Below are 20,361 nucleotides of genomic sequence, written 5' to 3'. Positions count from 1 at the left end.
CAGTTCAATTCCTGGGTCAAGAAGTTCCCTTAGATAAGGGATAGGCCAACCATTCCAGTGTTCTTGGGCTTCCCTGGTGACTCAGTAAAGAATCTACCTGCAATGTGGGAGACCGGTGTTCAATATCTGGATTGGGAAGATACCCTGTAGGAGGGAGTGGCAACCCACTCCAGTGTTCTTGTCTGAAGACTGACCCTTGGACAGAGGAGCCTGGTGAGCTACAGTCTATGGGATCGCAAAGAGTCGGACATGACTGAGCAACTAAGCACAGCACAGCACATGCTTTATATGTGTGTATATTTCTGTCTGTGTGTCCCGAGTCATGATGTACATTTAGTTTTTACCTGTGAATAGCTGTTTTTTAATTTAAGAACACGTAGTTAGTATATCGGAGAAGGCAATGGCAACCCACTCCAGTACTCTTGCCTGGAAAATCTCATGGATGGAGGAGCCTGGTGGGCTGCAGTCCATGGGGTCACCAAGAGTTGGGCACAACTGAGCAACTTCACTTTCACTTTTCCCTTTCATGCACTGGAGAAGGAAATGGCAACCCACTCCAGTGTTCTTGCCTGGAGAATCCCAGGGACGGGGGAGCCTGGTGGGCTGCTGTCTATGGGGTCGCACAGAGTCGGACATGACTAAAGCGACTTAGCAGCAGCAGTTAGTATATAGATTTGGTTTCTATGATGGAGGCTCCAAAATGTCAATGGTTTAAAATGCCATAAGAGGTGGAAGCAAGCCCAGTGTCTATCAATGGATGAATGGATAAACAAAACCTGAGCTGCAATGGGATATTATTCAGTCTAACAAGGACACATTTTGACACAAGCTACAACATGAATGAACCTTGAGAACATTATGCTCAGTTAAATAGTTCAGTCATAAAAAAGACATATACGGTATCATTCTATGTGTATGAGGTGGGTGGGGTGGTTGAATGCATAGAAACATAAAAGTGGTGGTTGTCAGAAACAGGGAGTAGGGGAAATAGGGAGCTGTGCATTAATGGATGTCGAGTTCCAGTTCTGCAAGATAAAAATATTCTGGAAATTGGTCTTGTAATAATGCAAAATTTTTCACATTATTAAACTGTTACACTTAAAATGGTTAAGATTATAAATTTTATGTGCATTTTACCAAAATTTTTAAAATTAACAGTTATTTTAAAATAAATAAAAAATTATTTCTCTCACAAATGAGCAACTAAGCTGGACTCTGCAGAACGCTTTGGGGTCTAAGCTGCTTCCCGTGTGTTGCTGTTGTATCTAGAATGACGCCTTGTTGGGACTCTCAAAGATGGCTCACTTCTAAGGCTGCCTTTCCACCATAGGAAGGGGAGGAGAGCATGTTCCAAGTATTAAACTTCCCCTCTTCTTACATTCTGTTGGTCAGAATGTAGCCAGAAGGGAATCTGGGAGATGTAGTCTTTAGCTGTGCAATGAGGTATACAGCTAAAATATCTATCATTATAGGAAAAGAGGAAAACATACTGGTGCCTTTGTTTGTTTGTTTTCCATTTGTTGGATGCTTCCCTAAATCATTCCATGCAAATCTCAAAACATCCTAAAGAGGAAATAGATTTATCCTCACTAATAAGAAGAGGAGCCTGAGGCTCAAAGAGCTTTAGGAACTCCCAACAGGGATGTTGTTGAGCAAGAGTTTGCCACCAGATTTGTCCCATACCAGGGCCCACTTCCTACTCACATACCTCCCCGAGGAACTAGTCTGGAGAACCTACTGTAGTTTTAGTCATTTTGATTCTGATTATTCCATTCCTTATCTTAACCAGGCATAGTGAAAGGTATAGAATATTACAATAATGCAGCCTCCTCTTATTTCCAGAAAAAGCCCAGGCTGAGATCAACAGGGTGCTTAGCCAATCACAGAAGTTGAGCACAGCTGCTTGAGAGTCCATTCCCTACACCAACACTGTCATCCACGAGGTGCTGAAAATGGGGAACATCGTCCCTCTGAATGTGCCCAGGGAGGTGGCAGTGGACACCACCCTGAATGGATACCATCTGCCCAAGGTAATTAGGGCCTCATTGCAACCTCAGATCTCTAAGCTCATACTCATAAATGATGGGAAGTCCAACTGGGAAAGAGACATGTATTCTTGTCTTACAGAATTACGTAAATGGGAGAGAGGTACATTATACTTGATGAAATATTAGTGTTTTTCTCCATGACTGGTCTCTAGAACATTAGTTTGACTATTTATCAATAGGTGTTCTGGAGAAGAGGGATTCCTACATCCACAGTATTTAGATAAAGTCTGGCTTTTCTTTTCTGTGAGCTGTGAGGATTCTCAGTGTTTTACTATGTGATGTGCATTGCAAATCTTTGTGGGAATACAGCAGGTAGCAGTCCTCAGTCAGACTTTGCCACGAGGTCCTTTTCTTTGCCTTGGGAGAGCTTCTTACAGGATAAAGACCTGTCAGACTTACATTGGAAAATTCTGCTTCATAATCTTGGAGGCAGAGAATGTTGAAATATGAGGGGTATTTGAGACCTCCTGGGCCAACGTCACATTAATGCTGGTGTTTCCTACATAATATCCCCACAGATATTTCTCCAGGTTTGACTTAAAGCCCCTAGATGGGAGTGTCTCACAAGAGAAAGCAATCCATGTGTGTACAGTATTAAATATCATAAACGGAGAGAAAGAACCAATGCTTCTTAAGCAGTGATTCAGTTCAGTTCAGTCACTCAGTCATGTCCAACTCTGCAACCCCATGAATCACAGCACACCAGGCCTCCCTGTCTGTCAACAACTCCCGGAGTTCACTCAAACTCATGTCTATCGAGTTGGTGATGCCATCCAAACATCTCATCCTCTGTCGTCCCTTTCTCCTCCTGCCCCCAATCCCTCCCAGCATCAGAGTCTTTTCCAATGAGTCAACTCTTCACATCAGGTGGCCAAAGTATTGGAGTTTCAGCTTCAGCATCTGTCCTTCTAAAGAACACCCAGGACTGATCTCCCTTAGGATGGACTGGTTGGATCTCCTTGCAGTCCAAGGGACTCTCAAGAGTCTTCTCCAACACCACAGTTCAAAAGCATCAATTCTTCAGCACTCAGGTTTCTTCACAGTCCAACTCTCACATCCATACATGACCACTGGAAAAACCATAGCCTTGACTAGATGGACATTTGTTGGCAAAGTAATGTCTCTGCTTTTTAATATGCTATCTAGGTTGGTCATAACTTTCCTTCCAAGGAATAAACTTCTTTTAGTTTCATGGCTGCAATTGCCATCAGCACTGATTTTGGAGCCCCCAAAAATAAAGTCTGACACTGTTTCCACCGTTTCCCCATCTATTTCCCATGAAGTGGTGGGACCAGATGCCATGATCTTTGTTTTCTGAATGTTGAGCTTTAAGCCAACTTTTTCACTCTCCTCTTTCACTTTTATCAAAAGGCTCTTTAGTTCCTCTTCACTTTCTGCCATAAGGGTGGGTTCATCTGCATATCTGAGGTTATTGATATTTCTCCCAGCAATCTTGATTCCAGCTTGTGCTTCTTCCAACCCAGCGTTTCTCATGATGTACTATGCATAGAAGTTAAATAAGCAGGGTGACAATATACAGCCTTGACGTACTCCTTTTCCTATTTGGAACCAGTCTGTTGTTCCATGTCCAGTTCTAACTGTTGCTTCCTGACCTGCATGTAGGTTTCTCAAGAGGCAGGTCAGGTGGTCTGTTATTCCCATCTATTTCAAAATTTTCCACAATTTATTGTGATCCACACGGTCAAAGGCTTTGGCATAGTCAATAAAGCAGAAAGAGATGATTTTCTGGAACTCTCTTGCTTTTTCCATGATCCAAAGGATGTTGACAATTTGATCTCTGGTTCCTCTGCCTTTTCTAAAACCAGCTTGAACATCTGGAAGTTCATGGTTCACGTATTGCTGAAGCCTGTTTTAGAGAATTTGGGGCATTACTTTACTAGCGTGTGAGATGAGTGCAATTGTGTAGTAGTTTGAGCATTCTTTGGCATTTCCTTTCTTTGGGATTGGAATGAAAACTGATCTTTTCCAGTCCTGTGGCCACTGCTGAGTTTTCCAAATTTGCTGGCATATTGAGTGTAGCACTTTCACAGCATCGACTTTCAGGATTTGAAACAGCTCAACTGGAATTCCATCACCTCCACTAGCTTTGTTCATAGTGATGCTTCCTAAGGCCCACTTGACTTTGCATTCCAGAATGTTTGGCTCTAGGTGAGTGATCACACCATCATGATTATCTTGGTGGTGAAGATTTTTTTTGCACAGTTCTTCTGTGTATTCTTGCCACCTCTTGTTAATATCTTCTGCTTCTGTTAGGTCCATACCATTTCTGTCCTTTATCGAGCCTGTCTTTGCATGAAATGTTCCCTTGGTATCTCTGATTTTCTTGAAGAGATCTCTAGTCTTCCCATTATGTTGTTTTCCTCCTTTTCTTTGCATTGATCACTAAAGAAGGCTTTGTTATCTCCCCTTGCTATTTTTTGGAAGTCTGCATTCAAATGGGAATATCTTCCCTGTTCTCCTTTGCTTTTCGCTTCTCTTCTTTTCAGAGCTATTTGTAAGGCCTCCCCAGACAGCCATTTTGCTTTTTTGCATTTCTTTTCCATGGGGATGGTCTTGATCCCTGTCTCCTGTACAGTGTCATGAACCTCTGTCATGTTCATCAGGCACTCTATCTATCAGATCTAGTCCCTTAAATCTATTTCTCACCTCCACTGTATAATCATAAGGGATTTGATTTAGGTCATACCTGAATCGTCTAGTGGTTTTCCCTACTTTCTTCAATTTAAGTCTGAATTTGGCAGTAAGGAGTTCATGATCTGAGCCACAGTCAGCTCCTGGTCTTGTTTTTGTTGACTCTATAGAGCTCTCCATCTTTGGCTGCAAAGAATATAATCAATCTGATTTCAGTGTTGACCATCTGGTGATGTCCATGTGTAGAGTCTTCTCTTGTGTTGGAAGAGGGTGTTTGCCATGACCAGTGCATTCTCTTGGCAAAACTCTCTTAGTCTTTGCCCTGCTTCATTCTGTACTCCAAGGCCAAACTTGCCTGTTACTCTAGCTGTTACTTGACTTCCTACTTTTGCATTCCAGTCCCGAATAATGAAAAGGACATCTTTTTGGGGTGTTAGTTCTAAAAGGTCTTGTAGGTCTTCATAGAACCATTCAACTTCAGCTTCTTCAGCATTACTCGTTGTGGCATAGGCTTGGATTACTGTGATATTGAATGGTTTGCCTTGGAAACAAACAGAGATCATTCTGTCGGTTTTGAGATTGCATCCAAGTACTGCATTTTGGACTCTTTGGGTTGAACATGATGGCTACTCCATTTCTTCTAAGAGGTCCTGCCCACAATATTAGATATAATGGTTTATTGGGTCAAGGTAATTTATAATGCCATAGAGTTCAGCTTTGCTTTTACTGGTTTTCTGCCACTTGATTCTGTCCATTGATGGTAGAGGGGTATTCAAGTCTCTAACTATAATAGTAAATACATCTATTTTTCCTTGCAGTTCCATCAGTTTGCCTGTATGTATTTAGAAGCTCCCTTGTTAGGTGTACACACATACAATTGCTATGTCTTCTTGGAAAGCTGACCTTGTTTCATTATGTAATGCCCTTTTAAAGTTTATGATACTTCTCTTTGCTCTGCTATCAGCAATTAATTAGTTAATCAGTTTTCTTTGATTGGTGTTAGCATGGTATATCTTCCTTTAACCCTTTAATTTTAATCTGTATATGTCTCCATAATTAAAGTAGGTCTGTTCTGGACAGCATATAGTTAGGTCTGTGTGTGTGTGTATGATCAAAACCAATTAATAGGAGATCTGCTTGCTTTAGGAGCTTCCCAGGTGGGACTAGTGGTAAAGAACCCACCTGCCAGTGCAGGAGACAAGAGGCCCCAGTTCGATCCCTGGGTTGGGAAGATCCCCTGGAAGAGGGCACCACCATCCACTCCAGTATTCTTGCCTCTGTCCGTGGAGAATCCCATGGACAGAGAAGCCTGGTGGGCTACAGTCCATAGGGTAACAAAGAGTTGGATACAACTGAAGCGACTTAGCATGAACACTCTTGTTGTAGAGCTTCCCTGTGGTTCAGTGGTAAAGAATCTGCCTGCCAAACAGGAGACGTGGGTTTGATCCCTGGGTAGGGAAGATACCCTGGAGGAGGAAATGACAACCCACTCCAGTATTCTTGCCTGGGAAATTCTATGGACAGTGGGGCCAGTTGGGCTACAACTCATAGGGTCCCAAAAGAGACATGCCTTAGCAACTGAACAACAGCTGCTTGCTTTATGAAATTTATGTGTACAGTACAGTACTGTTAACTCTAAAGACAGTATCGTGCACAAGACTTCTAGAAATTTTCCATCTCACGTGGCTGGAACTCTCTCCTGATGGAACAGAAATTTTTCACTTCCTACTTCCGCAGGGGCTTCCAGGTGGCACTAGTGGTAAGGAACCCACCTGCCAATGCAGGAGATATAAGATATATTGGTTCAATCCTTGGGTCAGGAAGATCCCCTGGAAGAAGGCGTGGCAACCCACCGTAATATTCTTGCCTGGAAAGCCCCATGGACAGAGAAGCCTGGCGGGATACAGTCCATAGAGTCTCAGAGAGTCAGACATGACTGAAGCGAATTTCTCGCACTCCTGCCAGTCCCTGGAAACTACTAGCGTAGGGGAAATTGGGACATTGGGCACTGTTGGTGAGACTATAAAATGGTGCAGTCACCACAGAAAAGAGTTTGGAGGTTCTCCTGTTTGATCTATGGATCCCATTACATGGCATTTATCAGAAAGAATAGAAATCAAAATCTTGAAGAGAGATTTTCATTTCATGCAGCATTATACAGAATAGCCAAGATGTGGAAACAAGTTAAATGTCCATTAATGAATGAAGAGATAATGAAAGCGTGAACTGTACACACAATGAAATATTCCTCAGGAGTAAAGAAGGAGGGAATGCTATCAAATTCTAGAAATAGATAAGCTGTGAGGACTTTATGCTTAGTGAAATAAGCCAGCCACGGAAGGCCATGATTATATGATGGTGCTTCTGTCAATTATCTACAATAGACAACTCTTAGATGAAAGAGTAAGGTCTCCAAGGCTGTTTGGCTATTTACGGTTTTGAGGTTTCACGTGGATTTTAGGATTATATTTTCTATTTCTGTACAAAACATGCCTTTAGGATTTTGATAAGAATTGTTTTGGCTAACATGAACAATTTAATAAAATTAATCCTTCCAGTTCATGAACATAAGATATATTTCCATTTATCTGTGCCTTCTTTTATTTTCCTCAGCAATATTTTATAGTTTGCAATGAATAAGTCCTTTGCCTTCTTGGTTATATTTATTCCTAAGTATCCTGTTCTTTTTGATGCTGAACTAAAACTGTCTCGGTGTTCAAATGACATTTTCTTAATATGTAAAAACTCCTAAAGATTACAGACACACACACACACACACACACACACACACACAAACCTATCAAAAATAATAAATGAATTCAGCAAAGTTTCAGGTACAAAATCAACCTACAAAAATCAGTTGTGTTTCTGAACATTGAAAACAATCATCTGAAACAAGTCTTTTTCTTTTTTGGGTGGGGGGGGGTGCTCTGGGAAACAGTCTTTTAATTAGTGTATTTAGAATATTAACATTTAATGTAGTTATCAATATAGACTGTTAACTACTGTAGTCATTATTATTTTGTATTCATTGCTTTTAGGGGTTTTTGTCTTTCATTTTTTCTTCTCTCTTGTCTAGTTTTAACTGAGCATTTGGTATAGTTCCATTTTCTTTTCTGTCTTAGCATGTGAGTCATATTTCTTTTTAAAAATATCAGTGGTAGCCCTACAGTTCACAGTATACATTTCCAACTGATTGAAATCCACTTTGAACTTCACTACACTGCTTGACTGTTAGTGCAAGTACCTTATAATAAAATTTTCCTAATTCCTTCCTTCTGTTCTTTCCAACTACATCATACATACCACTATCTCTAAGCTAGACTCACTGAATACAATGTTAATATTTTTATTTTGAACAAAATCTTATGCATCAGATCAATAAAGAAAGTAAGAGATTTAATGCACCTTATTTTTTTTTCTCTAATGTTCTTATTTTATTTAGATCTGAGTGTCTGACCTACATATCTTTCTTTTTTCTCTGAAGAACTTATTTTAACATTTCTAATGAGGAAGTTCTACTAGCAACAAATTTCCTCAAATATTGTTTGAGAAAACGTTTCCTTTTCCTTAACTGCTAGATGGAACAAAGAACTGTATCTGCATAATTTTATCATTGAAGAAATCCAGGTTAACAGGTGAATTCAGTGCTTTGCATATAAGAGCTCACAGGAAATGTGGTGCAACTGTTTTTCTGATTGTTCATGAGGCTGGGTTTTAATCCTTTGGTGAGAAGTTGATTGAAAAACACATAGCTCAGGTGTCTCTGGCGCACTCTGAGATGCAGTGACCACAAACCTTAGAGCACCATTGGTCTCAGAGAATGATTCACTTGGAGATGGAACAAAACAAAAAAAGCAGGAGGAGAGGATCAGGTGGGGGCCAGTTGGCAGGATGTTGGCAATTTGATCTCTGGTTCCTCTGCCTATTCTAAAGCCAGCTGGTACAGCTTGTACAGCTGGTAGTTCTCAGTTCACTAAACTGTCCTCTGATGGATAAGAATCTTGTGCAAGCTCTCTGATTGGAGGGACTCGTTCGTTAGTTTGGTCGCTCGGTTGTGTCCAACTCTTATCGACCCTTTAGACTGCTACATGCAAGACTTCCCTGTCCTTCACCATCTCCTGGAGCCTGCTTAAGTTCATGTCCCTAGAATTAGTGATGCCATCCAACCACCTTGTCTTCTATCGTCCCCTTCTCCTCCTGCCCTCAATCTTTCCCAGCATCATGGTCTTTTCCAATGAGTCAGCTCTTCCCATCAGATGGCCAAAGTATTGGAGCTTCAGCATGAGTCCTTCCAATGAATATTCAGTGTTGATTTCCTTTAGGATTCACTAGTACGATCTCCTTGCAGTCCAAGGGACTCACAAGAGTCTTCTCCACACCACAGTTCAAAAGTATCAACTCTTCAGCACTCAGCCTTCCTTATGGTCCAACTCTCACATCCATACATGACTACTGGAAATACCAGAGCTATGACTATACAGTCCTTTTTCGGCAAAGTAATGTCTCTGCTTTTTACTATGTCGTCTAAGTTTGTCATAGCTTTTCTTCCAAGGAACAAGCATCTTTTAATATCATGGCCACAGTCACCATTCACAGTGAATTTGGAGCCCAAGAAAATAAAGTCCGTCACTGTTTCCATTTTTTTCCACCTATTTGCCATGAAGCAATGGGACCAGATGCCATGATCTTAGTTTCTTGACTGTTGAGTTTTAATCCAGCATTTTCACTCTCCTCTTTCACCTTTATCAAGGGGCTCTTTAGTTCCACTTCACATTCTGCCATAAGGCTGGTGTCATCTGCATATCTTAGGTTGTTGATATTTCTTCTGGCAATCTTGATTCCAGCTTGTGCATCATCCAGCCTGGCATTTTGCATGGTGTACTCTGAATATAAGTTAAATAAGTAGGGTGACAGTATACAGCCTTGATGTACTCCTTCCCTGATTTGGAACCAGTCTGTTGTTCCATGTACACTTTTAACTGTTGCTTTTTGATCTGCATACAGATTTCTTAGGAGGCAGGTAAGGTAGTCTGATATTCTCATCTCTTGAAGAATTTCCCACAGTATGTTGTGATCCACAGTCAAAGGCTTTAGCATAGTCAATGAAGCAGAAGTAGGTGTTTTTTCTGGAATTCTCTCACTTTTTCTATCATCCAATGGATGTTGACAATTTGATCTCTGGTTCCTCTGCCTTTTCTAATGCCAGCTTGTACATCTGGAAGTTCTTGGTTCACCTAACTGTTAAAGCCTAGCTTGGAAGATTTTGAACATTACTTTGCTAGTATGTGAGATGAGTGCAATTATGCAGTAGTTTGAACCTTCTTTGGGAGGGACTGGCTGTGGGGAAAACTGGGTCTTGTTCTGGTGGGCAAGGCCATGCTCAGTAAGTCTTAATCCAATCACTGCTGATGGTGGGGCAGTGCTCCCTCCCTGTCATTTGGCCTCAGGTGGTAGGGGTAATGGCGATAATGGCTACCTCCTTCCAAAGGACTTATGCAAGCATGCCGTGGCTCCCAGGACTGTTGTAGTCAGTGCCCCTGGCTCTGCAGCAGGCCACTGTCAACCCAGGCCTCCATCAGAGACTCCCAAACACACAAAGCAAGTGTGACTCAGTCTTTTGTGGGGTCACCTCTCCTTTCTCCTGGGTCCTGGTGCACACAAGGTTTTCTTTCTCCCCTCCAAGAGTCTGTTTTCCCAGTCCTGTGGAAATTCAGTAATCAAATCCCACTGACCTTCAAAGTCAGATTCCCTGGGGATCCTCATTGTCTTTTCCTGATCCTCAGGTTGGGAAGTCTGATGTGGGGCCTAGAACTTTCCCAGCGGTGTGAGAACTTCGTTGGTATAATTGCTCTCCAGTTTGTGAGTTGTCCGCCTGGCAGCTCTATAGTGGGGCTAATGGTGATCTGCAAGAGGACTTATGCCATACACTGCCTCCCAGCACTGCTTTTGCCAGAGGCTCTGCCCCTGCAGCAGGCCACTGCTGACTCATGGCTCAGGGAAGCCCGATGTGCTGCCTCCATGGGGTGGAAAAGATTCAGACAGGACTGAGGGACTGAACAACTAATTGGCAAGAGGAGAGGAAAAGGCGGGTCATGGAAGGCTAAAGTGGACCAGGTGCCAAGGGAGGCAAGGAGCAGGGCTCACTTGAGTGGAGGGGGAAGAGAGGAGTAGAGGTGGGAGCAGGGAGGGACAGAAGAGGAAAGGAGGGAGGGCAGGGTCTGACAGGAAGGGCGGGGCGGGGGCTGGACATGGCAGGAACGCATGGTGCAGAGATTACAAATTCACAGGTGCGAGGACCTTCCTTGGCTCTGATCGCTGAAGAGGAACCAGACAGCACAGCCATGCTGGAGGCGCTGGGCTCCCTGGTGGCTGCCCTCTGGACCACACTCCGTCCTGGCACTGTCCTACTGGGGGCCTTTGTCTTTCTCCTCTTTGTTGATTTCGTCAAAAGGCAGCACCCAAAGAACTACCCGCCAGGGCCTCTGCGCCTGCCCTTCGTAGGCAACTTCTTCCACCTGGACTTGGGGAAAGGGATTGTGGTTCCTCAGCAGGTAGGAGCAGGCAAAAATGCCCAAGTGCATCCTGACCTGCAGGACCAGGGCCACTCTGGGTACTGGTGGTGGGAACATGGGAATTCTGAGGCTAAAGTGGTCACCCGGGTACATCCTGCCTCTCTCTTCTCCCCAACAACTGGCATGATTCACCCGGTGCTTTGTAGGGATGAAATATTGTTAACTGTTTACTATTTAAGTGTGCTAGACAAGATATGCTTTGGGGGGAAGGTGGTGGTGCAGGTTTATTGTACAAAACAAAAAGAGCTTCTTGGTCCATCTAGGTGATGGACAAAGTGTGAATATTGAATTGTAGCACTCAAACGAAGCCTCACATGCTGCCAGGAGCTTTGTTGCTGTTTAGTCTTCTCCAGTACCACAGTTCAAAGACATCAGCTCTTTGGCATTCGGCCTTTTCTGTCATCCAGCTCGCGCATCTGTACGTGACTACTGGAGCTTAGTCATCTGCATATTTTCTCGCATGTCAGGGATCCTTGGATAGAGTATGGTTCAGAACCCACTCTGCATCCTCCATAAATCTTTTTGATTGACCAAGTGACCCTTTGTCTCTTTGTGTTTTTTACTGGAGCCTCAAGTGTAACAGACACAATATGTATTTTAAATCATTTAGTTATGTCTTTTTACAGATTACCAGGACATTCTATTTAGAGCATAGTCACTTTGTCTTTTTAATATTATTATCCCTGGTGGGGGGAGGGGGGAATGCTAAGCCTTCGCTCTTAGAGCTTCTGTTTCACATGTGTAAAATGGTGCTACTGCTACCTAAGTCCTTACCACTTTTCAGCTACATTGTTCCCATCCCTACCAAGACAGAGCCCGACCTTCAGGCTCCTCCATCTGCAGTCACTCTCAAGTATTCATTTAAAAATGTCATCCTCTGCCTAGGTTTTCTTAGTGCTTCCTGCTGCTTCCCAGAGTTCATATTCCTTAGGAAGCCACATGGATCCCTTCTTGTAGCCTCTTTCCACTTTATAGTCTTCTCCCCTCAGGGCTCCCTAACGGTGGCCACCCTGAATTCCTTAAAATTCCCTTCAACACCCTATACTATCTCAAGAACCTCTCCCAATACTCTCTCTTTTTTCCTGCCTCTCAGGACAGGGACCTTCATGACAGGCAGCTCTGTGGAAGGTGGTTGTGATGAGGAAATAAAAGGAATGTTCAGTGTTAACATAGCTTATAGCTGGCGCTCAACAATTAATAGGTCTAGTTCCCTAGGAATGCCTGGAAAAGTTTAAATGCAAGCCTATGTTACAAAGTTCAGATGCAGATGACTTTACCAGTTTCTGGAAGAAACACCCCATTGGTATCACTAAGTGATAGGATTAGTATTTAGAATATTAAAGTCCTAGACCGATGCCCTTTTTAAGAAATGTGTTCTTTTTCAAGTATTGCGAAATATTCTTGTTTTCTTTCTGTCAATAATTTCCAACTAGAGTCCATTAGGACAGATGGCATACACTGTGTGATTTCAACCTTGAACAAATATGTAAAGGTTGGTTTTATGACCCATGATAGATACTTGAAACAATATGCTGTTGTTTAGAGGAGTGTTCTGTACTCTATGTCAGGTAGACCTTATTAGATGTTTGTGTTGTTTAAGTGCGTCTGTACCCTTGTTGATTTCTTATCTACTAATTCTAGCAATTACTATAAGAGTCCTGATATCTGCAACTGAAAAATACAGGTTTGTCAATGTGTTTATTCATTTCTGGTGTGTCGTGTTGTATGTGTTAGTCGCTCAGTCATATCCGACTCTTTGTGGCCCCATGGACTGTAGTCTGCCAGGCTCCTCTGTTCATGGAATTCTTCAGGCAGCAATACTGAAGTGGGTTGCCCTTCCCCTTTCAGGGTATCTTCCCGACCGAGGGATCAGTCATGTCTTCCACATTGCAGGCCAGATTCTTTACCATCTGAGCCACCAATGAATTTGGCAGCTCTTTTATGGCATAAACACAGACATTAAAATTGCTATGTCATCTCACCCACACCAGGAGCGTGCGGCAGCCGGTGACACCTCCCTCTTGCCTGGGCAGTGGCCCAGGAGCCTGTGCATCCTATCCCCCCACCCCTGTTGCACTGTGTGAACCCAAAGGTGTATTAAACTCTTGACTGCAGCTGAAAAAAAAAATTGCTATGTCATCTTGGTAAATTGGTTATTTAATTATTACATAATGTCTCTCTTTATCTCTGATGACTGTCTTTGCCTGAACTTTATCCTATATCACTACAACAGCTCTCCTTTGGTTAATATTTGCATAGCATATGCTTTTCCATTCTTTCACTTTTAGCATATTTATATGATTATATTTGAAATGAATTTTTGTATAACTTGTAGGTGGATTATTATTTCATTCTACCATGCTCTCTTTTGATTGGTGAATTTAGATCATATATATGTAGTGTATTTTTTGATGTGTGAACACTAAAGTCTACTGTTTTATTATTTGTTTTTCACTTTGCTTTCTATTCTTCTATTTCTCCTTTCTTCTCTTACTGTGAGTCGCTTAAACATTCTGCAAGAACCCCATTTTAGTGTATCTGTAGTGTTTTTGAGTACATCTCTTTGTATCCCACTTTAAGTGCTTGCTATAAAGCTTACAGGCTATGCATACATAGCTTATTGCCTCATCTGATATTGTTTCCATTTTAAGGCTGAAGAAACTGACTGAAATCTGTCAAATTATTTGCCTGTTATTCAAAATTGATAATGATCAAAAAAGGACTTGCACCTAAGACTATTTGAACCCTACACACAATCTCTATTAGGCTACCTGACTTTTCTTGATATAGTTAATGAATACTTGATTTATTCTTAGGTTCATTTATCCAAGAGACATTGATGAAGTGCTTATCATATGACAGGTATAGTACAAGAGAGTGTATGATATAATGTGTGGTATAACCCACATTTGGATAACCAAATGAAATATCATTAGGTGGGTTCACTGTGATTGGGAAGCCGTGGGATAACCTCTGTAGAATGTTGAAATACATTTGGCTGAACTTGAAAGGCATGTTATGCAAGTGGTTATATAAAGTGGAATAAAATAGACAGGAGATTTTTAAATAGGGGAAAGTGACATGAGCTAAAACAAAGGGACAGAGCAGTGAAGAACAGGCCTATTTGTTTGGCATGATGAGAACCTTCCTTATTTTCTCCCCATTTTCTAACTCTCTCTGTCATAGCTATGTGGCTTATTGAGAGAACATTCTGGAAATATGAAGAAATCTTATTGGCTATGGTGGGGAAATGATAGATAAGGTAGATAATTGTAGTATGAGGATATACATCAGGCTGCTTGTAACAAAAAGATTTCAAAATACAGTAGTGGCAAAAGGTTGAAATGTATTTGTCTCTCACAAGTAGAAATAGATGTAGGCAGGAAGACCAGTATAACAAGGCTGCTTTGTACCACAAGGTCATCTGAAAACTGCAATGCTTCTGTCTTACTGCTCTGGTCCTGCAGCAGTGTCATGTACTGTAGGAAAGAGGAGAATGGGAGATGATGAGAAGCAACTTTCTTTTAAGGACAGGACCTAGAAGATTCACACATCACCGCTACTCACGTCCCAGTGGACTCATGTGAAATTGATAAGAAGTAATGTGGCCCCTTAACCCTAGGGAATTCATCACTCAGAAGAACAGAGAGTATCTCCATGCTTTCATTTAAGGATGAGTCATATAGAGGAAGCTAGAGAGAGCCCTTCTTTATGCTCATTAATTAGGCTCTATATCTCTGTGCCTCTTTTTCTGGAAGCTGGGAATAAATTCTAGGGTTGTTATAAGAATTAAAAGTCATGAATATCACTTAACTGCCAGAATGCTGAGCACATAGGCGATTGTTATTTCTATATCTACCACCTTCTCCCATTCTTCAGAACTTTATAGTAACAAATTCAAGGAAAAGCCAGTTGTTGGTTGCATAGCAGGCATCACTTGTCTGGCCTGATCACTGCATGGGCTCCAGCCATCCAGTCTCTGGGCTCTTTCTTCCAAATCCTTTCACTAAAATACACTTCCAAATAGATCAAGAACAATAAATAATTTATTATTAATTTTAGTATTATGATCACTATTTTTGCTGGCCGAAATCTTGACTTTCTTTCTCCACTGAAGCCAAATAAAAGAGAAAGACAGGAGGATATAGAGAGTTGGCCTTAACTCTCAGCCAACAGAGAGGGGAACACAGTAGGCTCAGGCCTCCAAAAGGGTGCCTATCCTCTGCCCCATGAGGAGCCTTCAGTTCTATCACTCAGCCATGTCCAACTCTTTGCAACCCCATGAACCACAGCATGCCAGGCCTCCCTGTCCATCACCAACTGCCTGAGTCTACCCAAACCCAAATCCCTTGAGTCCGTGATACTATCCAATCATCTCATCCTCTGTGTCCCCTTCTCCTCCTGCCCTCAATCTTTCCCATTATCAGAGTCTTTTCCATTGAGTCAGCTCTTCATATCAGGTGGCCAAAGTATTGGAGTTTCAGCTTCAGCATCAGTCCTTCCAGTGAATATTCAGGACTGATTTCCCTTAGGATGGACTGGTTGGATCTCCTTGCAGTCCAAGGGACTCTCAAGAGTCTTCTCCAACACTACAGTTCAAAAGCACCAATTCTTCAGCACTCAGCTTTCTTTATAGTCCAACTCTCACATCCATACATGACTACTAGAAAAACCATAGCCTTGGCTAGACAGACCTTTGTTGGCAAAGTAATGTCTCTGCTTTTTAATATGCTGTCTACGTTGCTCATAACTTTCCTTCCAAGGAGTCTTTTAATTTCATGGCTGCAGTCACCATATGCAGTGATTGATTGTGGAGCACCCCCAAAAAATTAAGTCAGCCACTGTTTCCACAGTTTCCCTCTCTATTTGCCATAAAGTGATGAGACCAGATGCCATGATCTTCGTTTTCTGAATGTTGAGCTTTAAGCCAACTTTTTCACTAACCTCTTTCACTTTCATCAAGAAGCTCTTTAATTCTTCCTCACTTTCTGCCATAAGGTTGGTGTCATCTGCATATCTGAGGTTATTGATATTTCTCCCAGCAATCTTGATTCCAGCTTGTGTTTCTTCCAGCCCAGCGTTTCTCATGATGTACTCTGCATATAAGTTAAATAAGCAGGGTGGCAATATACAGCCTTGATGTACTCCTTTCCTGATTTGGAACCAGTCATTGTTCCATGTCCAGTTCTAACTGTTGCTTCCTGACCTGCATGTAGGTTTCTCAAGAGGCAGGTCAGGTGGTCTGGTATTCCCATCTCTTTCAGCATTTTCCACAGTTTCTTGTGATCCACGCAGTCAAAGGCTTTGGCATAGTCAATAAAGCAGAAAGAGATAATTTTCTGGAACTCTCTTGCTTTTTCCATGATCCAGCAGACGTTGGCAATTTGCTCTCTGGTTCCTCTGCCTTTTCTAAAACCAGCTTGAACATTTGGAAGTTCATGGTTCATGTATTACTAAAGTCGGGCTTACAGAATTGGAACATTACTTTACTAGCTTGTGAGATAATTGTGCAGTAGTTTGAGCATTCTTTGGCATTGCCTTTCTTTGGGATTGGAGTGAAAACTGACCTTTTCCAGTCCTGTGGCCACTGCTGAGTTTTCCAAATTTGTTGGCATATTGAGTGCAGTACTTTCACAGCATCATCTTTCAGGATTTGAAATAGCTCAACTGGAATTCCATCACCTCCACTAGCTTTGTTCATCGTGATGCTTCCTAAGGCCCACTTGCCTTCACATTCCAGGATGCCTGCCTCTAGGTAAGTGTGAGTGATCACACCATCATGGTTATCTGAGTTGTGAAGATCTTTTTTGTATAGTTCCTCTGTGTATTCTTGCCACCTCTTCTTAATATCTTCTTCTTCTGTTAGGTCCCTACCATTTCTGTCCTTTATTGTGCCCACCTATGTGTGAAATGTTCTCTTGGTATCTCTAATTTGCTTGAAGAGATCTCTAATTTTTCCCATTCTTTGTTTTCCTATATTTCTTTGCATTGATCACTGAGGAAAGCTCTTATCTCTCCTTGATATTTTTTGGAGATCTGCATTCAAATGGGTATATCTTTCCTTGAGGAGACTAGGGGCTTATATAAGATAAAGGTTCACAGTCATGAGTTGATGATGAAGACAGGTGTTAGCATTTTTTTATTTTTTCTTTTTGCATTGTTTCCAAAACAGTCATAGACTGGGGTCACTGACCCAGTAATTGAGTCTGGCAATTTGGTGGTCCTGTGGCCTTCTTTCTGATATGTAAAAAAGAACTACAAGGGGAGGAGAGCATTGGAAGCATGAACACCAGACAGAGGATGTATTTAGCATAAAGTCAAAGGAAAACAGGTGTGAAATGTAGCTCCTGCAGAGAGCTAGGTGACAGAAAAGTAAACTTGGTTACAGTTGTTGAATTAGGAGGGCAGAAAAGCAACCTTAGTTATGGACATGCAGATTTAGGAACAGTTGGGTGGTGCTAGTGATAAAGAAGACTTCCCTGGTGGCTCAGACGGTAAAGCATCTGTCTACAATGCGGTAAAGCATCTGTCTACAATGCGGGAGACCCAGGTTAGATTCCTGGGTTGGGAAGATCCTCTGGAGAAGTAAATGGCAATCCACTCCAGTACTGTTGCCTGGAAAATCCCATGGACAGAGGCGTCTGGTAGGCTACAGTCCATGGGGTCGCAAAGAGTCGGATACGACTGAGCGACTTTATTCATTCATTCAGTGATAAAGAAACTGCATGTCAGCACAGGAGATATGAGACATGGATTTAATCCCTGGGTCAGAAAGAGCCCCTGGAGGAGGGCATGGCAACCCACTCCAGTATTCTTACCTGGAGAATCCCATGGATAGAGGAGCCTGGCAGGCTACAGTCCATAGAGTTACACAGAATCAAACATGACTGAAGCAAATGTGCATGCGTGCACACACCCATGCAAAGTAAGAAATACTCAGGATGTTCAGGTCTGCACACTGTTGTCTTATCTTCATTGTTTTCACGAAAGGGAAAGAAAACTCATTCCTCTTTTTTTCCCCTTCTCACTGCAACACTGTCACCAGAATCCTAAATTGTAATCGCTGTCATTTTATACATTTTGAAATTGAGGCAGAGGGAATTTAAAAAGCTTGACTAAATCTCACACAGAAAGTAACAAGTGGAAGCTGAATACAAAGGGATTTGTATGACTTCAAAATCCAGTCTCTGAGGCACTCACCTTACCTCATCTATTCAGGTTTCTACATACAAGCAAAACAAGGTCTAAAGTGTTCCACTTGACATTAAGACAGCCTTGGTCCAGCTCACAGTACCTTGCCAGCCTGTATCCCATCTCTCTACACAGTGAGAGCTATTTTTTCCGGGAACCTATCCTCCTAGCCCCTGGGTCCCTTATGGGTCTGTGACACAGCCGCACACTCTCCCTTTCCCTTTCTTTCCCTTTGGTCCATTACTCTCATTCCCACTTTCACGCCGTCACCTCCACGAAGCTCTAAGGTCCAGCACCATCTCAAGTCCATGTTTCTGTCCTTAAATCTTACATAATGCCAGCACCTTCCCTCCGGCCACCAACACCTCTGTCACATTGGCTAAGTCACTTCTCCGTGCCTCAGTTTCCTTACTAAAACATGGATAAAATCATTAGTACTGCAGGGTGGTGTGAAGGAAGTGAGATAAAAGGTGAAAGTCGTTTGCATGGCACCCAGGAACGGTGGTTGTCTATGAACACTGCCTTTCTTCTGCACATCATCCGTGTGCTCTTATCCCATCTATCCCCTTGAGCCAGTGCATGCATGTCGCTTTGCACACAGAGATCATTCATTCCCCACGTTATAGAGCGGCTGTCTGACAGGACCCAGGGCACAAAGTGCGTTTCACATTCTTGTTCTCATTCCTCCTCACAGAAACCATCTGGGTTCTGGAGTGTGGGGTTTCCCAGCACGCCGTTCTGCTTGTGGGATTTTGTTCCCTGTCCAGTGATCATGCCTGGGTCCATGGCAGTGGAAGCCTAGTCCTAATCACTGAAGTGCCAGGGAGTTCCCCCTCATAGAAACTCCAAGGGAGGAACAGTTTTCTACCTTTCACAGCTGGGGAGCTTAGGCTCCAAGAAAAGTGAAGCAGCTATTCTGAGATCTCAGTTGTCAATCACAGAGTTAAGATGACTCCAGAACTAGTGTTCACTTCTCCATATCTAGTCCCTGACTTAGAGTGACTTTTTTATCACCTAGAACCTGTTGAGGAAGGGGACATTCTCTTGTGATTAAACAGATACTATGCACTAGAAGTCCATGCTTGATAGGTTAGTCTTCAACTAAACATCTCTGACTTCTCTGGTGAGTCACATGTGCTGAATTCTCTCCATTCACTAAATTCTAAGATGCTTAAGATAAGAGACCTTTGTTTACTTTATTGTATTTTTATGCATTATTCGCAGGTCACATAAGCTCACTCAATTTAAGTAAGTTGAACATATGAATGGGTTTTATAGTGAATGTCTATGTCCTCTAGTGGATTTGGTGGAAGTCTAGATGCAGCCCAAGATGCACACACAGACACACAGCTTCCACTCATTACAAGCATCCCCTCCGCACTCCCCTGGACCCCCGTCGCAGCTCCGCACATTCTCCATCCAGGACACATAGACAACTACATACCCAACTGTGACTCTTCTATTTTTCAGATTGTGAAGAAATATGGGAGTATTATTAGGCTGGATTTTGGCGCAGTTCATTCCATTCTTATAACTGGATTGCCCTATATCAAAGAAGCCCTTGTCTACCAGGAACAAAACTTTGTAAACCGCCCCATATTACCTATTCAGAAACGTATCTTTGACAATAAAGGTAAGTTCCATGACCAAAATAAGAAGCATATATTTGATATTCCTGTGGCCTCTGAAAGTGTTTCCAACACTCCCAGGACCAGGCCCCTCATAGAATCTCTGCCCCTCAAGGAAACCGAGTGGCCCCATTTCTTGTTGAAGTCACCTCCTCAGGGAACCTGGCCGGGTCAGCTCTAATGTCAGGGATTTAGGAGAAGTGGCATCACCTGCATGAATTCACTCTGGATGTTTTGATAAATATGTATCCTCATCACTCAGTGATG

At 42.4% G+C, this 20,361-nt stretch overlaps 1 pseudogene; it reads left to right on the top strand.

The window, feature by feature from the left end:
- Window positions 1–10,849: 10,849 nt before the first annotated feature.
- Window positions 10,850–20,361, top strand: part of LOC101104943 (cytochrome P450 2J2-like) — a 34,920-nt pseudogene continuing 25,408 nt past the window's right edge.

Source organism: Ovis aries, chromosome 1 (assembly GCF_016772045.2).
Source record: "Ovis aries strain OAR_USU_Benz2616 breed Rambouillet chromosome 1, ARS-UI_Ramb_v3.0, whole genome shotgun sequence".
NCBI lineage: Eukaryota > Metazoa > Chordata > Mammalia > Artiodactyla > Bovidae > Ovis > Ovis aries.
This window is presented reverse-complemented; position numbering and strand designations above follow the sequence as displayed.